The sequence below is a fragment of the Ambystoma mexicanum genome, chromosome 10 (genome assembly GCF_040938575.1).
Source record: "Ambystoma mexicanum isolate Mex_15411 chromosome 10, UKY_AmexF1_1, whole genome shotgun sequence".
Lineage (NCBI taxonomy): Eukaryota > Metazoa > Chordata > Amphibia > Caudata > Ambystomatidae > Ambystoma > Ambystoma mexicanum.
This window is the reverse complement of record NC_090932.1, coordinates 131,183,600-131,196,951: the sequence shown is the minus strand read 5'-3', so window position 1 is coordinate 131,196,951 and position 13,352 is coordinate 131,183,600. Positions and strand designations below refer to the sequence as shown.

At 53.7% G+C, this 13,352-nt stretch overlaps 1 non-coding gene and 1 pseudogene across 1 annotated transcript; both read right to left on the bottom strand.

Annotated features, from left to right (window-relative positions):
* Nucleotides 1-4,564: 4,564 nt before the first annotated feature.
* LOC138496962 (28S ribosomal RNA) lies at nucleotides 4,565-9,561 on the bottom strand (annotated as a pseudogene).
* A 1,067-nt stretch (nucleotides 9,562-10,628) lies between these two features.
* Nucleotides 10,629-10,782, bottom strand: LOC138496170 (5.8S ribosomal RNA). Its single transcript, XR_011277724.1, has one exon. It is a non-coding gene; the product is annotated as a 5.8S ribosomal RNA (ribosomal RNA).
* Nucleotides 10,783-13,352: the final 2,570 nt, after the last annotated feature.

Sequence of the window (13,352 nt, the reverse complement as noted above, 5' to 3'; positions counted from 1 at the left end):
TAGCCAGCCGAAGGAGAGTGGAAGAAGAAAGTAGATGATTGAACCCCTAAATCGTTTACTAGCGGGACAGGAGGAGGGAAAGGGCCCAAGGATAATGGCCAAAAAGAGGGGGTCCAAAAGGAAGTAGACGAGGGAGGGCCTGCCACCAACACCTCAATGTTTCGCCCATTCAACCTGAGCCAGCAATTACACAACCATGGATCCATAGCTTCAAGGAAGGCTCTAAACCTGGTCGCTGTCTCGACAGGAGAGATCTAAAAAGACCAGAATCTGTGTTATCTGTTAAGAGTAACATTGGAAGAGATGAGAGCAGATAAGCCTAGTAAGAGGTTGCATTTACATGTTAAACAAAACCTGGAAGATGGAGGAACCCCGAGGGACTCCACATGTCAAGGCAGTGGGCACACAGTGAAAAGGGGGGAGGGGAATTGACTGCTAGGTCAGAGAGAAACCAAAATAAAAAACAGGAAAGAACAGCACCATAAAGGCCAGCCCGGATGAGCAAGATGGCTTGGTTAATGGTATCAAAAGGCGGCAGGTAAGTCAAGTAACAATAAAGCACTGAAGTCGCTCGAGTCGTGCAGCCGAGCCACATCATCAATGTTGGAGACCAGCACCCCCTCTGTGCCATTTTCTGGATGAAAACCGGATTGCGAAGCGTGGAAGAAAAAAAGATTACTCAAGAAAGGAACTCAGGAGAGGGCAGACTAAGTTTCAAAAAGCTTCATATGAAATTAAAGAAGCAAAATGGGATGAAAATTAGCCAGGACAAGAGGGTCTAAAGAAGGCTTTTGCAAAAGTGAACAACTAATGCGTGTTTAAGAGACGCTGGGGTCTGACCTGTGAGAAAGTATTAACAGCATGTGTGACCAGACGACCAATCAGAAGAGTGCCCCAGCAGGCCGGTGTCTGCTGGGGCATTGGAAGGGGTGTGGCTGGCTGGCCCGGGGGGCAGGGGGCGTGGTACTTTTGCCATGGAGCCCGGGTTGGGCAGCGAGAACCAAGTGAACCAAGTGGAGCAGAGACAGTTCACTCACACCCGGTCTATAGTAATCTGGAGGACGGTGAGTAAGCTTTCTTGTAATCGATGTACCAAGAGTGACAGAGGGGGACCTGTTGGCAAAAGCGTCCAGGCTCCATATAGACCCAACTGGAGAAAAATGGCTAATTGACGCCCATCCAGACTTCTAGAGCAGCCCGACCATCTGGTCCTTGCATTCCTTCCGATGGCCAACTACCAGATGGCAAGGCTCATAGTTAGGGTGACCAACTGTCCTGCATTCTGCGGGACGGTCCCGTTTTGGAGGACTCTGTCCTGTGCTGGACGGATAAAAACCCCACCTCCTTTCAGTTAGGTAAATTCTTTGCTTTTGGGGCTTTGGGAGCAGGTCTCCCACCTGTTTACACTGTCCTGAAGCCTCGCTGCGGTCCCGGGGAGCCCCAGAGGGGTTCCTGTCCCTCCCAGAGGGAAAAGCTCTAGAGGGGCCTCTAGAGCACTGGGGGCCTGGCCTTGGGCGCCTGTCTCCAGCGTGGGTCGTCCGTCCCAGGCGGAGGTCCCTGCTCAGAGGGAAAAGGTCTAAAGGCCCCCCCTCTAGAGCTCCGGGACGGCTCCTATGGGCAGGGGCCTGAGGGCACTTGCCAGTGGGGGCCAAAGGCCCTTCCCGTCTGGGCCCATTGGAAAAGCATTGCACAAGCAGATGGCTCTCTCCGAGTAGGGTGGCCAACTTTCTGAAATCATTTTACAGGACACTTCCCCACACCGGGGATCAACCGACCGCTGCTGGGCTTGTTCACACACGGGTGAGACTTGCCACAGGGATCGGGACTAACCAATGAATGCCATGGAAATCGGGGCCGGCCGCTCTTAGCGGCTCTAGTACCACAGAGGAAAGTGGCCCACTCAGGGCACCCCTTGACACATGCATTGCGTTTCGGACTTGTCACACAAAGGTGACATTACCCCGAGGACAGGGAAGGTGCCACGGCCTCCCTGGAGCTCTGTCCGGACTGGTTTACCAGCCTCTACCCATGCAGAGGTATGGGGACTCTAATTCCTTTACTTGAACTTGCCTTAGCTCCGCTGAAACTTTAATCGGAAACAGGGGCCGGAATTTACATTTCCGACGTCCATCTGTGCGTTCGGTGGAAGTTCTGCACTCGGAAACAATGTGGCTGGGGCCGGAACTTAAAGCATAGCCTCCGTGCACTAAGCCGCCACCGGCAAACCAAGGCCCAGACTCTATTCCATGCATCGCTCCAGGTGCAGAGCAGATGTCTACCGCCTGTGCAACAGAGCTGACCTTCAGGGAGTCACTTCCACACAGACTATTAAGCCCCTATGTAGTGGGGGCTTACGGAACCCGACCGGAGAAAAATGTAGGAGTCAGCCAGGCCAGACTGCCCCAGCCCCTCAACCAGATGGCCTGGCGGCCGTCAAGCCGTGCCCACCCTGATGCCACTGTCCATGGGCTGGGGCTTAAGACACTATCGCCTCTGCATGTTTGGGCTTAAGCTGCCACGCCTCTTTCCCGCCTGCCTCCCAAGGGCAGGGTCGAGCCACTCTGCCTGTCGTGGCTGGGTTGGGGCCATCTGGTCTGCCAGGCTGACCGGGAAGGGAGGAGAGCCCCCCTCCACCCATCCTGCACGCACCCACGGGTGTACACACAGGGTGGGTGGGAGTTTTCTGCGCGCTGCGCGGCACAGCAGGAGGAAGGATGAGGCCCTTGCGGCACCACTGCAGCGCCTTTTGACAAAAGCTTGGCTCAGAGGACGACTTTCAATAGATCGCAGCAAACCCTTATTTACCCGTACTTACGAAACTCTGACCCAGAATCAGGTAGTCTACGATTGATTTAGCATCAGGTTCCCCACTAACATGTGGTGCACTATGGGCAAAAGAGGTGGCCCCCTTCTATTCACACTCAAATCCCAAGGCAAGCGGCTCTACGCACCGGCCCAGAGGAAGGCTATCCTAGGCCAACCGAGGCTTCACAGCGCTGCGATACCGTTACTCTTAGGGGGGATTCTGACTTTGAGGCGTTCAATCATAATCCCACAGATGGTAGCTTCGCCCCATTGGCTCCTCAGCCAAGCACATACACCAACTGTCTGAACCTGCGGTTGCTCTCATAGTGAGCAAGATTACTATTGTAACAGCACATCATCAGTAGAGTAAATGTTACGCTCACCTGACTCCCACGGAGGCGCTGGCCTGGTTCGCGCTGCTGTGACCTCTTCTAAGGTGATGCGCAGGGTTTGGAAGACAGAATGGACCGGGCCCCCAAATCTGGCTTGTCTGGCTCGCAGAAGTATCCTTCTGTAGGTGAAAATAGGGGATTAACTTTCTGCGGGGTAATGCAATCGGCCTCCCACTTTCCCCTCTCACCCTCCTTGAAACTCTTCTGGGATTTCTCGTAGCGTCTCACCTTAGGGTCTGGAAGGATGAGCTCTCCATCCTGCTTCTGATGCAGGGGCGCGTTGGTATCCAGTTACTTCACTGGATTTTCGGATTGGTGAGAACCAAACTTGCTTGGCTTCCAGGTAAGTTTTTTTTTGATAAGAGGTTCCCCTTGTGTCCATGCATTAATGTACTAATGCTAGTGTCTTTTTCCCCATAGGGGCCGGGGTACGGAATGGCGGGGAACAGGCACCGACCCGAGATGAGAGGTGAAATCGTTGTAGAAATCAGGTAAGTCTTTAATGAGCGTTTTTTGGTAATGTCTTTTCATTCGCTCATTAACGCTGATGTCTTTTTTTCCCCTTAGGGGCCGGGGTCCGGAAATGCCAGGATGCGGCGCGGACCCGAAATGAAGAGGGAATGAATAAACAGGTAAGTCTTAACATGGAGATTTAGCTTTCCTTATTCCCTTCTCTCTCTCACCTTTTGTTCTGGTGTTTTTCTCCCTAGGCGCTGGGGCGTGACTGCGAATCCGGATGATCGCTGCTGAACATGGAGGCGCCCTGTAAAGGTGAGTGGAATGCGGCGCTGCAGCGATCGACGCGATGAGCTTTTAAATTAAAGTCTTCCTTTTCAGGATTGTCGGTGAGATGTCTCTGGGATGCGGGTTTAGCAGGTAAGGACTTTTCCTTCTTCTGTTCTCTTCTTCTCTTCCTTTGCAGGTGATCCAGGATGCTGGCAGGCGTGGCAAAAGTCAGGATGCAGGAGCAGACACAGTGAGCGTCCAGCTGCTAGATGCAGAACAACGCGAAGCACGTGTGACTGTTCGGGTGGGGTTTAAATAGCCTTGGAAGAAGTTCCAGGTATGTATCCTTCCTCCAATCAGGTATGTATCCTTCCCCGACCACGCCCGGGTGGTAAATTAGTCCCACAGGTAAAGTAGTTCCTTTCAGGCCTCAAGGAGGCCGGGATCCTGCAGCATGGTCTGCATCAGGTAAGTGCACCCAAGCATTCCCATAATGAGCCTGGCGCCTATGGCGCCAGGACTGATGTCTTTTATGAGCCTGGCGCCATAGGCGCCAGGACACTGTCCAAAGGGCCCCTATATGGGGTTGCTGGGTCCTTCCTTGGGGACTGGATGTCCGCTTTCGGGGACGCCGGGCTTGAACCGGCTCCCCGGGAGTGGGCATCATGACAGTAAAGCTAACCTGTGTCACGATGGTCTAAACCCAGCTCATGTTCCCTATCAGTGGGTGAACAATCAAAGGCTTAGTGAATTCTGCTTCACAATGATAGGAAGAGCTGACATCAAAGGATCAAAAAGCGACGTTGCTATGAACGCTTGGCCGCCACAAGCCAGTTATCCCTGTGGCAACTTTTCTGACACCTCCTACTTGAAACTGTTATGCTCACCTGGTCTCTGCAGAGGCGTTGGGGCACAGTCGCATCCCTCCCTGGAGTTAGATCACCCTCTACTGGTTTTGTCCTTTGCGGATCAGCTGTGGGCGGCGACAATCGGTGGCACTGCTTCTGCGTGGATATGAGAAAATGTGAATGCGCTGATAGGTGACTGTGGTATCTCCCAAACCCTTTGACCCAAGGTGCGATTTCAGTGGGCACGTACCGGCCCATAAGGCTCACCTGGTAAGTGTGAATGATGAGCTCTCCATCCTGCTACTTCTGGCAGGGGCGCTTGTTGAAGAAATCTAGTTCCTTCACTGATTCATGAGTAATAGTCCAGTCCAGCATGCGACTAAACTCCTCTTTCTGCTTTCTCTCAATGTCTCTTGTCTTTTCCCCTCTTTCTGCTTTCTCTCAATGTCTCTTTTCTTTTCTCTTCTTTCTGCTTTCTCTCAATGTCTTTATGTTATTGCTCTCAATGTTGTTGTTTTTCACTGAATAACGTTCCCCTCTGTCTTCTCCCAAATAGATGGAAATGCAGCCTAATTACGGCTGTGGAGGCGCAGAACGCGGCTGAGTGGAAGATGGATGTGACCGCAATGTCCGGCAGCAGTTGAGTGATGGTTTTAGGGAAGGCACAAGGTTTAATGGCAGCGCGCCCTTAACGAATGTCTGTTAAGTGTCTAACCTTGTCTTTTGCAGTTACTGCGAGTTCGGATGAAGTGCGTCGTGCTGCGGTACCCAGATGATGCTGTTTGCGTTCCGAGATGCGTGCAGGTGAGCCGCGGTCCCAGGAAGAAGATGCCTGCACTCCGAGATGTTTGTAGGTGAGCCGCGGTGCCAGGAAGATGTCTGCACCCCGAGATGTTTGCAGGTGAGCCGCGGTGCCAGGAAGAAGATGTCTGCGCTCCGAGATGTTTGCAGGTGAGCCGCGGTGCCAGGAAGAAGAGTACAGGTGACAGCAGGATCCTCCGGATGGTAAGTATGTATGTAGATGGCAGGATCTCTCCAGTTAAGTGGAGTACCAGGCGACGGTGAGCGTTACGCTGCACGGAGGTGCAGAATAATGCGAAGCGTGTGCCTTGGGGTTGGGCTGGCTTTTATTGCTGAGCTCTTAAGGCCACGCCCCCTTAGCTCAGCCCTGCTTGCCACTCCTAGAAGTTGCACGTGCAGATGCAGATGGAGGCCACACCCGGACTAATTATACACAAGTGACAAGTTCTTGAGGGTATTCCTGCCCATAATAAAAGAGTTCCATTCCATTCCAAGCACTTCTGCCCATAATGAAAATGTCTTGTTTAAGTTCTTCCATGAGCCTGGCGCCAGGACTGCTTCCAACCAGGTCCCCCATGTATAAACGTCCCAAAGGGACGTGTGTGAACCATGGTGTCCCCTGCTCCCTCCACTTGATGGTGCCGGTCCTGTGATCCTGGGAAAGTGGCCATGACAGAAACTCAAAAAGTCAGAAGGATCCTGAGGCCCCGCTTTCCTGGTCTGTATTCATACTGAAAATCAAGATCAAGCAAGGTTTTGCCCTTCTGCTCCGTGGGAGGTTTCTGTCCTCCCTGAGCTCCCCTTAGGACACCTGCGTTATGCTTTGCCCGGTGTACTGCCCCAGTCAAACTCCCCACCTGCCACTGTCCCTGGAGTGGGTTGCGCCCGGCGAGCCCCGGGTGCTTGGAGCTAGAAGTGAGAGCCCCACGGGGCTCGCCCCCGCCTCACTGGGTTAAGTGAAAAAACAATGAGTAGTGGTATTTCACCGGTGGCCCGAGGGCCTCCCACTTATCCTACACATCTCATGTCTCTTCACAGTGCCAGACTAGAGTGAATCTCAACGGGGTATTCTGTCCCCAATGATTCTGCCAAGCCTGTTCCCTTGTTACATAGTAGGTAGGGACATTGGAAATCTCATTCATCCATTCATGCGCGTCACTAATTAGATGATGAGGCATTTGGCTACCTTAAGAGATTCACAATTTTCGCCGTTTACCCGTGCTTCATTGAATTTCTTCACTTTGACATTCAGGGCACTGGGCAGAAATCACATTGCGTCAACACCAACCGTAGGCGTTACGCAATGCATTGTTTTAATTTAACAGTCGGATTCCCCTGGTCTGCACCAGTTCAAAGTCAGCTGCTAGGCGTCGGCCGAGGCAGAACGCCGGCCCCCGGCTCACATCCAGAGTCTGCAACGCCACAGGGGGGGTGGGGAGGACGCCTCGTCCTGCCACAGCACTCGGCCAGCCACGCTTCGCACCCCAGCCCGACCGACCCAGCTCTTCCCGAAGTTACAGATCTGACTGGCCGTCTTCCGTTACCTACATTGTTCCAACATGCCAGAGGCTGTTCACCTTGGAGAACTGCTGCGGATATGGTTAGGGCCCGGCGCAAGATTTACACCATCGCCCCCGGATTTTCAAAGACCAGCGAGAGCTCCCCGGATGCCACCAGAACTGCAATGCTTTCCAAGGCTCGAGCCCAACCCATTCCAGGGTGCCCTGCCCTTCACAAAGAAAACAGAACTCTCCCCGGGGATCCCGCCAGCTTCTCTGAAATCGTTTGCGTTACCGCACTGGACGCAGCGAGGGCGCCGTCTCCGCCACTCCGGGTTTAGGGATCTGAACCTGACTCCATTTCGATCGGCTGAGGGCAGCTGAGGCCTTCGCCCGTCCCTTCCGAATGGCGATCAACTATTTCCTAGGACCGACTGACCCATGTTCAACTGCTGTTCACAAGGAACCCTTCTCTACTTCGTCCTTCAAAGTTCTTGTTTGAATATTTGCTTCTACCACCAAGATCTGCACCTGCGGTGGCTCCACCCAGGCCCTCGCCCCAGGCTTCCATGTGCACCGCAGCAGCCCTTATACTCGTAGCGGCTTAGCCCCCGCGGCCCTCAGCGCCGGCCTGGTATGGGCCAGATGCTCCAGCACCATCCAATTTCAGGGCTAGTTGATTCGGCAGGTGAGTTGTTACACACTCCTTAGGGGATTCCGACTTCCATGGCCACCGTCCTGCTGTCTATATCAACCAACACCTTTTCTGGGGGCTGATGAGCATCGGCATCGGGCGCCTTAACCCAGTTTTCAGTTCACCTGACAGCGTCTGTCCTGCTTACCAAAAGTGGCCCACTTGAGCGAGCCAGGCTTCTTACCCATTTAAAGTTTGATAATAGGTTGAGATAATTTCGGCCCCAAGACCTCCAATCATTCGCTTTACCAGATAAAACTGGGATTTCCGTGCGACAGCTATCCTGAGGGAAACTTTGGAGGGAACCAGCTACTAGATGGTTTGATTAGTTTTTCGCCCCTATACCCAGGTCAGATGACAGATTTGTAAGTCGGGACTGCTACGAACCTCCACCAAGTTTCCTCTGGCTTTGCCCTGCCCAGGCCTAGTTCACCATCTTTCGGGTCCTATTACACAGGTTCATGCTCCACCTCCCAGACAGAGCAGGCGAGACGGGCTGGTTGAGCACCCAACGCAACGGGATCCCAGCCGGCACGCGCCTGCCCTCACCTTCACTGCGCCAGAGGGTTTTGTTCGGCCCTCCAACTTGCGCACGTGTTAGACTCCTTGGTCAGTGTTTCAAGACGGGTAGGGTGGGTAACCAACATCACTTCAGACACCTGGCACCCTTCCCAAACTGCTGTCAGGGGGCTGTAAAACTCTCTGCCGGAGCAGAGAGCCACCTGCTTCCTGGGGGCTTCCCAGTCGACCCAGAGGCGGTCGCAGTGCACTACCGCAGAGGAAATGCACTCTGCGTGGGCCGGGTGTGCCCGGGCGGCAGTCTCGCAAGAACATCCACCATTCCAGGCAACCGACCTGCCTACTGTGTTGAATCCTGCAGGTGGACAGCACAGACCCCACCCGTTTACCTCTTGATGGTTTCACGCCCTCTTGAACTCTGTCTTCAAAGTTCTTTTCAACTTTCCCTTACGGTACTTGTTGGACATTGGTCTCACACCCGTAACTCAATTAAAGTTAAATACGCCGAAACCGGTTGAGAAATCAGTGATGAGGTCAACTTTGGACATCGATGTGACCCATCCTAAACTGATGACCACTTGAACTATCTGTTGTTGTGGCTTTTCATATATATTTATTATATATCTCTTTCTCTCTCTCTTTTTTATGAAGACAATAAGTAAATCAATTGTTATGACTTTTTTAGGATAAAGTTTTACCTTACATGTATTATTGTGATGGATGTATGAATGGTTATTGGATGCCTGTGTACGAATGAGATGGATTATACGTGAAACTATGTGAAATTATGTGTTCTTAATTCCTTTCCTGCGATGTAAAATTATTGAGTGCTATGATTAATTCTCGATTAAAATTTGATATTTAAATAATGGATCAGGTTCAATTAAATTTCTTGATTCCTTCTGTCTCCAAAATTGTATCCTCTGGTTTTCTTCCGTAATTAGTCACACCCGTATTTAGCCTTAGATTGAGTTTACCATCCGCTTTGGGCTGCATTCCCAAGCAACCAGACTCCAAGAAGACCGATCCCTGGCATGCCGGAGATCGCTACCGGCCTAACACCATCTGCGGGGTGAGACTATCATAATGATTTGAACGCCCTGAGCGACGCCAGGGAGTCGTTCTTCTGTACGCCACATTTCCCACACCTGCCACTGAACGGCAAATCGGCACTGGGCTCTTCCCTCGCCGTTACTAAGGGAATCCTGGTTAGTTTCTTTTCCTCCTCTTAGTAATATACTTAAATTCAGCGGGCCACTACGTCTGATCTGAGGCCGTAGTCGGGGAGCACAAAGCTTGGGGTGGCCGGTCTCGGGCCAGTAGGGGGGTTGCCCCAGCCCTGTGCTTCTGGCGTGGCCGCGTGTGTGCTGTCCCGATCTGTGGCCGAAGCCCACATGGTCGCGGAGACCCGCGCTCCAGGGGCATCAGTAATTCAGAAATTGGCATACGAGGAACCATTCATTTCGTTCACCGTTCTTTATAGAAATTCTCGCGTTCGCAATTGAATCCTTGCCTACGAAATGTCCAAGACTTCCCAATGCCGTCTCGAGTAGGTATTTGGATCACTTTCAACTCTATTTCTCTCCCTTCTGCTTATATCTCATACTCACTATTCTTTCTATTGCGCACTGCAGAACTTTACAAGACATCCTTGACCCAGTACCAGAAACAGTAGCTCTTCTATGTTAAGTACAGAATATTTCTTACTCCGGATTAAAGTAACATTCTGTTTCTATATACTTATCTATTTGTTTCTTTTTGTTCTGCTGTTAAGGAGTATTAATTTCCCTGCTTCTACCAACACTCATATGACAAGATTCGAGGGATAAGAGTTCCAAAGAAACATCGCACCCCATTCCTGTCCCAGGGTTTTCTTCCCCAGAGTGTTTCCCTGGGAGTTGTGCTTCCCTCCGCTCCGTTTACCCTCAGGTGGCGGGCTGCAGGACTTTCAGGGGGATTTCTCTTTGCCATTAACTTGCTGTCATCTGATCAGGTTAGTGGTGTTCTGTTATTATTGGTATCCGTATTTGAATAGTCATAATAACGTGGGAGACAGACACAAGTGGCACGGCCAGGTGCCCCAGGGCAGGTTGAAGGTGCGCCAGGCTTTTTTAAGGTCCACTGCTGCCACCACCACCAGGGGGCGCCTGGCCCTCCCGATACCCGCACAAGGCGGGGAAACTGGGGAGGCCGGGAAGCGTTGGCAATGAGCTTGCGCGCCAGGTCCAGGCATCCTACGACAGTGATGATCAGGTCTGACCTTAGGGAGATGAAGGGATCGGGGTCCCAGCGACAGCCCCAGCCGCGCCCCTAGGAGGTTACCCTGGGGCGATTGATGTTCAAGAGACCCTTAGGCAGGCATAGCACCAGGAGGAACCTGGGGCCGCAAAGTGCGTTCAAAGTGTCGATGATCAATGTGTCCTGCAATTCACACTAATTCTCGCAGCTAGCTGTGTTCTTCATCGACGTGCGAGCTGAGTGATCCACCGCCAAAAGTAACAGAAAACATTTTTTTTGTTCCAGACATCCGCCTGACCCTGCCCATGCAGGAGAGGCCGGGGGAAGGCCCCATCTAGTTTACCCACTTGGGAGTTGGCCGAGACCAGTGTGGTTTTAAAACAAAAACAAAATCCAGGTGTGCAGCCCAGGAAGCCCGCCCGCCGCCTGCAGCAGCACGGCACTTCCCACAAGGATGGAGGCAGGCCGCTCTGCCACCGGCCCACCCTGCCCGATCCACTCATCCTTCCCAAACCCCTTCCACTCCCTTTGGAGGAGGGGCAGGGAGGCGGGCCAGAGACAGCACGGGCAGGGGGGTTGGTTGGGCCCGCTAGAGTCTTCAAACCCCAGCCCGGCCGCACAGGGCCGAGCTCCAGGTACCTGGGCAAGAGGGAAGGTCACCCGTTGCACCAGCGGGCCTGGCCATCGCTCCCCCACAGATGGGCGGCTGGAATATTGATGCCCGCCCATCGAGTAAGCCTGCTGCGCCATGGCTCAGGGCTCACGCCTGGCGTGCCGGGCCACTGTCTGCCAGTGGAGGTGTCCCTCGGGAACAGCCAGGTTTCCCTTGGCTTCTGGCTTTCCCTCACTCGGGGCCTCCCTGCCGATCAGGGTGCACCCACCAATGCCCACCTGCTGGTGTGTCAGAGAGAGGAGCACACGCACCCGGCCGGCGCAGCAGCCGGCTCGGTGAGGAGGCCGTGCAGGGCTCCCTCTCTGGTGCATGGTTGGGGACAACATCCCCAGCAGGTTAACCCAACCCTGCCAGGCGTCCCCGTCCATCTGCTGGGTTGCGGACCCCCTCCGGTGGAAGGGAATTCTGCTCCACAGCACCTGGTTGCCCACACATCTCTGGCCACTCTGCTGGCCAGACAGTAGCGCGAGGGGTGCCCTGGGCTGTGGGTGTGCACATCTGGGATGCAACCGAGGTCGGGCCCGCGGCTCTCCCTCTGGCTGCACCACCGTTAATGATCCTTCATGCCCCCAATCACAAGCAGATACCCCAGCCCTACATGTCCCAATTCACACTCAATTTCTCCTTCCAAACACACGTTCCAAATTCAAATGCCACCTCCCTCCGGACCCACATGCAACCATCCCTCCGGACCCACACAAAGACACCAACATCCGTCCCTCCATAACTACACCAAGATGCTCCATCCCTCTCTCCAGAGCCATACCCATATGCTTTACCTCTAACTCCAGACTCACACTCAGATGGCGCCATCCGCCCTCTCTCTATACCCACACCCTGATTACCCATCCCTTCGACACATACATGCTTCTACCCCTCCCACAGACCAACAACCTTCTCTCCCGACATACATACCCCATCCTTCCGTTCACACCCAGATGCCCCCTTCCTTCCCACCAGAGTGCTCCAGCCCTCACTCAGACCCACATGCTCCATCATTCCCTGACATGCCCCCATTATATGCCCCGTCCCTCCATGCCAGATCAATGATGCCCCCTTCCTATCCAGACTCCAGCAAGATGCCCCATCCCTTCCTCAAGACCCATACCATGATGCCCCATTCTCCCGCCACACAGCATGATGACCCCCTCGCTCCCCTGACCAATGAGCCGCCATCCCTACCTCCAGACCCACACTAATGTGCCCCATCCCTCCATCCAGACACACCAATGTGGCCCATCCCTCCATCCAGACACACACCAGTGTGCCCCATCCCTCCTTCTCAGACCCACACCAATATGCCCCATCCCTCCTTCTCAGACCCACACCAAGATGTCCCATACCTCCCTCTCAGACCCACACAAAGATGCCACCATGCCTCTAGACACACACCAAGATGCCACCAATCCCCCCTCGAGACCCATACCATGATGCCCCATCCTTCCTCCACACAAAGATGCCCCCATACTGCCCTCCAGACTCAAACCAAAATATCTATCTCATACACCAAGATGCCCAATTCCACCCTTCAGACCCAGACAAATCTGCCCCATCCCTCTCAGACCCACACCAAGATGGCCCCATCCCTCCCTCCAGACCCAAAGATGCCCCATCCCACTCTCCAGATGCACACAGATGTCCCCATCCCACCCACAGCAAGATGCCCCCATCAAGCCCTCCAGACTCGCACCTAGACGATCCATCCGTCTAGACCCACTGTGCCCCATACCTCCCTCCAGACCAACAGTGTGCCCCCATCCCTACCCCCACACCAATATGCTCATCCCTCCCAAACCCACACCAAAGTGCCCCATCCCCCCTATGAAGACCCACACCAAATACACCCATTCCCACCCTCCAGATTCACACTAAGGTCCCCATCCCATCCACACCGGGATGCCCCATCCCACCCTCCAGTCCAACAGATGTCCCATACCTGTTCAGACCAAAACCAATGTGCCCCCATCCATTGCAGACCACACCAGGATGCCACTATCCCTCCATGCACACAGCAAGATGCCCCCATCCTGCCCTCCAGACCCACACCTAGATGAACCATCCCTCCTCCCAGACCCACAATGTGACCCAATCCCTCCCCCAGACACAGACCAATGTCCCCACCCCCTCCTTCCAGACCAACACCATGATGCCCCATCC